This window comes from Convolutriloba macropyga, chromosome 4 (genome assembly GCF_964194025.1).
Source record: "Convolutriloba macropyga chromosome 4, txConMacr16.3, whole genome shotgun sequence".
Classification (NCBI taxonomy): domain Eukaryota; kingdom Metazoa; phylum Xenacoelomorpha; order Acoela; family Convolutidae; genus Convolutriloba; species Convolutriloba macropyga.
Genome location: NC_134471.1, coordinates 61,149,970 through 61,159,345, shown reverse-complemented (window position 1 = coordinate 61,159,345; position 9,376 = coordinate 61,149,970).

Here is a 9,376-nt window from a genome sequence, read left to right as displayed (position 1 = left end):
ATTGTTACGGTGTATTGTTGAGTGATGAAAACCGTTACAATTGTCTATCTGACATCTGTATTTACTGTTGCATTGTCCATTTGGATGTTCAGAAAGACAATTAGGGCATAAGTGCAGTTGTCGCACTGTCTGCTGTCTGTCGTTCACAATTTCACTCAAAAATTTTTGGCGTTTTCCTAAATTTTGGCTTTGTGAACAAAGCGGACAAATCTTTCCAGCAATGATCCTTTGTTCAGATTTTCCACGTTGGTGTGTTCTCTCATAGAATGAATTATGAGTGCGTGGCATATCTTCGCACGCTTCGGCATACTTGTCTATACAATCTTTGAAATGAATCAAATTTGAGTTAACAAGTTCTTTGCGGATGACATTTTCGTTCCACTTTATTATCATTGCAGGAGATAGTTTTTCGTTGGCTACTCTGAGAACGGCGGATGATTGCAGGTCCGGCGTAAACTCGTGAAGAAGAAAATTTTGAAGAAGAAATGTGTGAAGAAGAAATGAGTGGAGCTGTCTGGGTTGTCTGTAGAAGGCTTGGGCCAGCGTTCCAGTTTGTCAGGATATGCTGCAATAACAGTTTGTGGTCTTCCAAATCTTCTCTTGAGTTCGGTTATTTTATCGTGGTAAAATTTTCCATTATATGAGTATCCAAAAACGCTTTTCTTTGCGCGATCAGTGAGAGCATTTTGCAGATAGGTGATTTTCTGTGCGTCCGAAAGGGACACATTATCATGTATTGTTGATTTGAAATAACAATACCACTCGTGCCATTTGAGTGGGTCTCCATTGTGTGTCTTCAGTTGTTTCTTTGGCAAATTGATGTTTATGTGCGGGTTTCTCTGATTTGTTGTAAAATGCAGATTACTAAAACGTTCGTTGGTTGAATTGTTAGTGTGTCTTTCAGGTGGTTGCGAAGCAGTTCGAAGTGAACTGTTGGTTGTCTGACACTGGAGCTGTCTTCGTATTCCTCCAGACCGTTCTCTCTGATTTCGTGTATTGCATGAGACTGGTTGCGGCAAGACCTTGTTTGTATTTCCGTGTCAGATGTGTCTACTGATACTGTTGGACGGCTGCAGGTTGTCTGTGTTAATATGGTATTCTCTTTGTAACGAGGTTGATTTTGATTCTTGGGTGAGAAAAAGTTCCTATCCTTTGTTTGTTTTTGTTTTTTCGAAGCAAGAGTTCGTAAATTTGTTAGGCATTTCTCCTGTTGTGTTGTTTGTCAGTGAGTTGTGCTTCCCCCAATATTTTGTAGTTTTGATGCTTGGTTCTCTAAGGAAAACTTTGCACGCGAATCGTTTCGTTGGTTTCTCCCTTCATCGCTGTCACTGTCACTGTCGTCACAGCTGTCCTCTGAGGGACAATTGGTAATAGCTTTTTGTGCTATGAGCGCTTTTGAATTTCTGAGTTGCTTATCTGAAAGCTAATGGCTTTTAAATTTTGCTGAGTTATTTACTGTTGATGTTGTTTGGGGATCCTAATTGTGTTTGTTGGATATCACAAACTGAAATTGTTCGGTAAATTGATTATGCCAATTTGTTCCAATGCGCTCGTTACGTTGATTGCTCTGGGTGCGCTCGGAAAGTTCAGGCTGTCGTTCGTTTCCCTCATTTGAATCCTTAGCTTCAGTATTGGAGGTCTGTTCAACAAATGTTAGAGAAGAACCCTGTTGTAAACTGTTCCGGTCCCAATCTATTCGTTGTTTACTAAATCTTGTGCTGCTGTTTGCTGTGTTTTCTACACTTTGTCCAACGTTACACTTGCAAGATTTGTTCGACACAACTGCATCTCTGCCGTTTTTTCGCTGACTGTCAGGTGAAGAATTGTCGGTCTCATTTCGAATATTCAATTATTGATATCTATCAATGCTGAGTCCGATTTCTTTTGAGACGGGACAACTGGTATTGTTTCTATCGGTCAATGTCGGGCATGCGTCTTGTTGATGTGATAAAGAGATTGCATTGCGCAGACTTCTATCTGATGATGATTCTCTCGAGTTGTTAGAGCAATTATGTCTGTTGCGTAAATGGTATCTCCGTGTTATTTTGGGCTGCAATTTCATTGTGCCTTGCGTATCTGTTTGATACAAAGTCGCATACAGTGTTGTTGATTTAGACAAACCGTTTATAATTTTCTTCCAATTCAGCAATGTCGTGCGTTCACCTGAGCATTCGGCGAGTGTGGTGTTCTCGTTAGTTGTAAGGGTAAACTCGGATATATTATCCAAAAGCTTGTCCATGCATGCCTTATGTTCCAGAAGGGTGTCATACGCGTCATCGGTCTGATACTGTTCCGCAAGAAAGTTTACTGCTGAGCCCCAATCAACCTCACGTCTCATGATTTGTTGGATCAACGTCTGTTTCCTTTTATTTGTTTTTGAAGCCAATTGTTTCTGTCTAATTGTTGTTTGGAATTGTTCAGGTTATTCTTGCTTAGTGCTTAATTAATTTGCAGTTTTCAACAAATTCAGTTTCAGTTTCTGAGCAAATTTAAACAGCGCTATCAAAAAGAGCTCCTGTATTGTTGCGCGCAAGAGTATTCAGTGTTACTTGGGGTTAAGAAGCTGCTCTTTCTACTTCCGTTGTGTGTTTTTGGTTAGTATTCTCTAATCTGTATGCAGCGTAATGGGTGTTAGTTCTTTTAGTTGTCAGCCTATTTGTTGATAAAGGATTATTTTTTCTTTTTTCGAAAGAAAATTCGTTTGTTATGGTTATATGTAAAAAGAGCAAAAAAATATCTCAGATCCGAATTTGTTTTTATGGTGTTGTGTTATAAGTGAAGGTATGGTCTGAGTTTCTTTTGTCCTAAACTTGGTTGGGTCTGTTGGACTTTGCAGATAGTCAGAGAACGTCATTTTTTTTAAAGGAAAATTAATGTCAAAAAAAAATTTTATTACCGACTTTTGATACAAGGGGTTACTACTTGACGTTTAAATCTTTTCTGCAACGAACAACCTAAATCCGAAGCTTTGTCTGCTCTTTAACGTGCCCTCTGAAGTAGAAAGTGTTTTACTGTAATTACCGTGTTCTTTCTTGCTTTACATTTTGTAGAGATTGAAAATTCAGAAACTTCGATATCTATCTAAGATAAAAACACATTTTTTTGTGTTTTTATTTTCTCTATGTGTGCGTATGTGATTGAACACTATCTACTTCAAAGCAAAGAACGATATACACGCATCTACAGCTAATAAACTGTTTTTTAAAAAAAGCCAGTGATTTTTTGCAATAAGTTGTGATGCTGTTTAGGCCTATTTGCACAATAAAACTTTTTCAATGATAAGAAAGACGCGTGGATATAGGTTACTTCGGATTGAGATCTTTATATAACTGTTACTTTGTTCATTGATAGAAAGATAGAACTTCAAAAATTAGTTGCTGGCAAACAATCCTTCCTTCTCTTGTCATATTCTGAATTATTTTCTTTCTCTTTTTGGAATTTGTATTTGATTATGCTGTTTCTGCATTTTTTCTGGTCTTGTTCCATTTTGTGAGTTTTGAATTTTCCCTCTCTTTTTTTCGTATTCGTTGACGGGTTGTAGTTGCAGTTCTAAATTGTTCTAAAATAAAGAAAACATTGAGTTATGTGAATACAGAAATTCGGCACTGAGAAGAGTTCAAAGGTACTCCCCGTCTTTACGTCAATTTTTTTTTCAATTTCTTTACAACTTTAATTTTATCTCAGACGTTATAGTTGCAGTTCAATGTTTCGGGGTCACCAAAGTTGTCCAACTTACTTATAAGATCGATTTGACAATAGTGAATTCACAAACTTTGGTTTCAGCGGTAAATTAGCATGGAAACATATGAACTAAAGTTAGAAATCAAATCATGCAAAATTCAAATTAGGAAAGGTTGAAATATTGAATCTCGAGCTTCAACAAAACATTAAGTTTGCAAAAATTATGTAATTTACTTGTGATTTGAACACTTGCTGCTTTTTCGAAAAAGGTTACCACGAAACGCTTGAGTCTCTGGCTGACCTTCAAAGTGTTTGTTCTGGCGTGGTAGCAGCATCTCTGCTGATGGTGCTGAATTAAGGAGCGCAAATACTTTCTTTGTCATGTAAAAAAATTATGCGCCCAAACTATTTTGTACTCTTTGAAATGTTTCAAATTTCCATATTCTTATTCCACCGTTTTTGAGCAAAAATATGCGGGTGCGGAACTGTATTGCCGGCCAATTTTTGCCTCCGGCCAAAATCGAAAAGTTGTCTACCCATACAGAAAGCTAAGACGAGGCACCATTAGAAAGCTTTTGAAGTGTAGAATTCGAATCCAAAAACAATAAAAACTGTAATTAAACTCTTCTCACTTTTCTGCGTAAACACACAAGCAAAACAGCAGATAACAACAACTTTTGATTATCATCTGTTTTTGTTAAAACATCTGCTTTTTGATGTGCATGTACTGGTAATTGTTAATATCTAAAATTGGAAACTTTCAAATTCTAAAACAAATTGTAATTTTTGCTTCTTTTAATTTTTCCAAAAAACAAATTTTCGTGTTTTCTAGGCGTAAGGGGCGTCCTACCGTTGAACTGAGCTTCTAATAATTTTTCAGATGATTTAGTTGTTCCTTTAATTTCGGCAACACATCAAGTTCCCAAAAATGTAATTAACCAGAACTTATACGCATTTTAAAAACAATTTACAGTTTGCAAATTTTCTCATGTATCCGGATATTTTATGTTTTTTAGGGTTTAAACTTTTGTTTCGCTAGCTTTATCTTCGGTAGTATGTAAACATTGTGCAGCATTGTTTGCAGCGTTTAGCAAAAAATACTATTTTTGAACAAAATGAACTTGAAAGAATTTTTGTTTTTCAATTTTTTAGTCTTTTTGTCTTGATATCTACGTTTGAGCCCATAAACAATCAGAAATTTACCTCAACGTGGTATTAAATCGACAAGTAGGAATCTGATATGAAAGTAATAGCTTTCCTTGCAAAGCCAATTTTGTGCGACTTTTCAATTTTTCAGATTTTCAATGAAATCATTTACCTTGACATTGGGTGAAGTTCATAAAAAAATTGGGTGAGGTTTACAGGGTCTCAAAATTTCTTAGAAATTTTTTGAATTACTTTCAAATTTTGTTGGATTTATATATATAATGGCATCTTTGTATATATATATATATATATATATATATATATATTGCTAATTTTATTTAATGTTTATGTTTATATTGCTATGATAAATATATATATATATATATATATATATATATATATATATATACATATATATAAATACACTTATTTATATACATATATTTATATATATATATATATATATATATATATATATATATATATATATATATATATATATATATATATATATATATAGTTTATATATATATATATATATATATATATATACACACAAAAGTGTACGTTGAAATTCTATTGGAACGTCTTATGCTTTTCTACTGGTTTGAAGAAGTCAACGTAATGTATCAGTAGACAAACTGCTTTAAATTCTTTTGAAGGAATTTTCGTTGATTTTTTTTATTTCTTCTTACAATGTATATCTTTCCTTTTATTTGTTTTTGAAGCCAATTGTTTCTGTCTAATTGTTGTTTGGAATTGTTCAGGTTATTCTTGCTTAGCGCTTAATTAATTTGCAGTTTTCAACAGTTTCAGTTTCTGAGCAAATTTAACAGCGCTATCAAAAAGAGCTCCTGTATTGTTGCGCGCAAGAGTATTCAGTGTTACTTGGGGTTAAGAAGCTGCTCTTTCTACTTCCGTTGTGTGTTTTTGGTTAGTATTCTCTAATCTGTATGCAGCGTAATGGGTGTTAGTTCTTTTAGTTGTCAGCCTATTTGTTGATAAAGGATTATTTTTTCTTTTTTCGAAAGAAAATTCGTTTGTTATGGTTATATGTAAAAAGAGCAAAAAAATATCTCAGATCCGAATTTGTTTTTATGGTGTTGTGTTATAAGTGAAGGTATGGTCTGAGTTTCTTTTGTCCTAAACTTGGTTGGGTCTGTTGGACTTTGCAGATAGTCAGAGAACGTCATTTTTTTAAAGGAAAATTAATGTCAAAAAAAAATTTTATTACCGACTTTTGATACAAGGGGTTACTACTTGACGTTTAAATCTTTTCTGCAACGAACAACCTAAATCCGAAGCTTTGTCTGCTCTTTAACGTGCCCTCTGAAGTAGAAAGTGTTTTACTGTAATTACCGTGTTCTTTCTTGCTTTACATTTTGTAGAGATTGAAAATTCAGAAACTTCGATATCTATCTACGATAAAAACACATTTTTTTGTGTTTTTATTTTCTCTATGTGTGCGTATGTGATTGAACACTATCTACTTCAAAGCAAAGAACGATATATACGCATCTACAGCTAATAAACTGTTTTTTAAAAAAGCCAGTGATTTTTTGCAATAAGCTGTGATGCTGTTTAGGCCTATTTGCACAATAAAACTTTTTCAATGATAAGAAAGACGCGTGGACAAAGTCTTTTTGTTTATAAATGACATTAGGTATAAAAATATGTATAGGTAAATAGGTTTATATAGATATAGGTTACTTCGGATTGAGATCTTTATATATCTGTTACTTTGTTCATTGATAGAAAGATAGAACTTCAAAAATTAGTTGCTGGCAAACAATCCTTCCTTCTCTTGTCATATTCTGAATTATTTTCTTTCTTTTTTTGGAATTTGTATTTGATTATGCTGTTTCTGCATTTTTTCTGGTCTTGTTCCCTTTTGTGAGTTTTGAATTTTCCCTCTCTTTTTTTCGTATTCGTTGACGGGCTGTAGTTGCAGTTCTAAATTGTTCTAAAATAAAGAAAACATTGAGTTATGTGAATACAGAAATTCGGCACTGAGAAGAGTTCAAAGGTACTCCCCGTCTTTACGTCAATTTTTTTTTCAATTTCTTTACAACTTTAATTTTATCTCAGACGTTATAGTTGAAGTTCAATGTTTCGGGGTCACCCAAGTTGACCAACTTACTTATAAGATCGATTTGACAATAGTGAATTCACAAACTTTGGTTTCAGCGGTAAATTAGCATGGAAACATATGAACTAAAGTTAGAAATCAAATCATGCAAAATTCAAATTAGGAAAGGTTGAAATATTGAATCTCGAGCTTCAACAAAACATTAAGTTTGCAAAAATTATGTAATTTACTTGTGATTTGAACACTTGCTGCTTTTTCGAAAAAGGTTACCACGAAACGCTTGAGTCTCTGGCTGACCTTCAAAGTGTTTGTTCTGGCGTAGTAGCAGCATCTCTGCTGATGGTGCTGAATTAAGGAGCGCAAATACTTTCTTTGTCATGTAAAAAAATTATGCGCCCAAACTATTTTGTACTCTTTGAAATGTTTCAAATTTCCATATTCTTATTCCACCGTTTTTGAGCAAAAATATGCGGGTGCGGAACTGTATTGCCGGCCAATTTTTGCCTCCGGCCAAAATCGAAAAGTTGTCTACCCATACAGAAAGCTAAGACGAGGCACCATTAGAAAGCTTTTGAAGTGTAGAATTCGAATCCAAAAACAATAAAAACTGTAATTAAACTCTTCTCACTTTTCTGCGTAAACACACAAGCAAAACAGCAGATAACAACAACTTTTGATTATCATCTGTTTTTGTTAAAACATCTGCTTTTTGATGTGCATGTACTGGTAATTGTTAACATATAAAATTGGAAACTTTCAAATTCTAAAACAAATTGTAATTTTTGCTTTTTTTAATTTTTCCAAAAAATAAATTTTCGTGTTTTCTAGGCGTAAGGGGCGTCCTACCGTTGAACTGAGCTTCTAATAATTTTTCAGATGATTTAGTTGTTACTTTAATTTTGGCAACACATCAAGTTCCCAAAAATGTAATTAACCAGAACTTATACGCATTTTAAAAACAATTTACAGTTTGCAAATTTTCTCATGTATCCGGATATTTTATGTTTTTTAGGGTTTAAACTTTTGTTTCGCTAGCTTTATCTTCGGTAGTATGTAAACATTGTGCATCATTGTTTGCAGCGTTTAGCAAAAAATACTATTTTTGAACAAAATGAACTTGAAAGAATTTTTGTTTTTCAATTTTTTAGTCTTTTTGTCTTGATATCTACGTTTGAGCCCATAAACAATCAGAAATTTACCTCAACGTGGTATTAAATCGACAAGTAGGAATTTGATATGAAAGTAATAGCTTTCGTTGCAAAGCCAATTTTGTGCGACTTTTCAATTTTTCAGATTTTCAATGAAATCATTTACCTTGACATTGGGTGAAGTTCATAAAAAAATTGGGTGAGGTTTACAGGGTTTCAAAATTTCTTAGAAATTTTTTGAATTACTTTCAAATTTTGTTGGAACTATATATATAATGGCATCTTTGTATATATATATATATATATATATATATATATATATATATAGCTAATTTTATTTAATGTTTATGTTTATATTGCTATGATAAATATATATATATATATATATATATATATATATATACATATATATAAATACACTTATTTATATACATATATATATATATATATATATATATATGTATATATATATATATATATATATATATATATATATATATATATAAGTTTATATATATATATATATATATATATATACACAAAAGTGTACGTTGAAATTCTATTGGAACGTCTTATGCTTTTCTACTGGTTTGAAGAAGTCAACGTAATGTATCAGTAGACAAACTGCTTTAAATTCTTTTGAAGGAATTTTCGTTGATTTTTTTATTTCTTCTTACAATGTATATCGCTATGCACTGCTAGTTGAAACCTGAGTTTTTCACCAATTTTTTGAAAATATATTAGTATTTTGGTTTTTTCAAAGTAATTAACAATTAATTTTTCCTTACAGTCAATGTATGAAATTTACCGAAGACGTCGCAACAACTTTTAGGATGATGAGTATGAACTGAAAAAAATTAAAGTGAATAGAAAAAAAAATTCAAAAAAAGAAGAAAATTGTTGTTTCTACCAATGAGTGTCGTGCTGTGGCAAATATAAGATACAGTACATAGCAAACTCAACAACTTAAGCAGTTATCTCCTTCAACAAAAGGTAAATGAGAAAACAAGAAATATCGTAAAGGTATGGCGAGTTCCAATTAAATGAAACTGTGATCAATGAAATATTCAAGTGTAATCAAACAGCAGCAAATTTACCAAAAACTTTAAACAGATAATTCAATAACATAACCATATAAAGAAATAACACAAATTGAAGAGAGATTAAATTTTTATCAAATCTTAGCCAATTTGGGGCCAGATTTCAATCAATTTTATATAAAATTTTGCGTCAGAAACATTTAAAAATTGACAGTTATTGACAAATGTCAGGCAAAGGGAACCCTTCAAGTTCTAGTAAATTGAAAACTGTA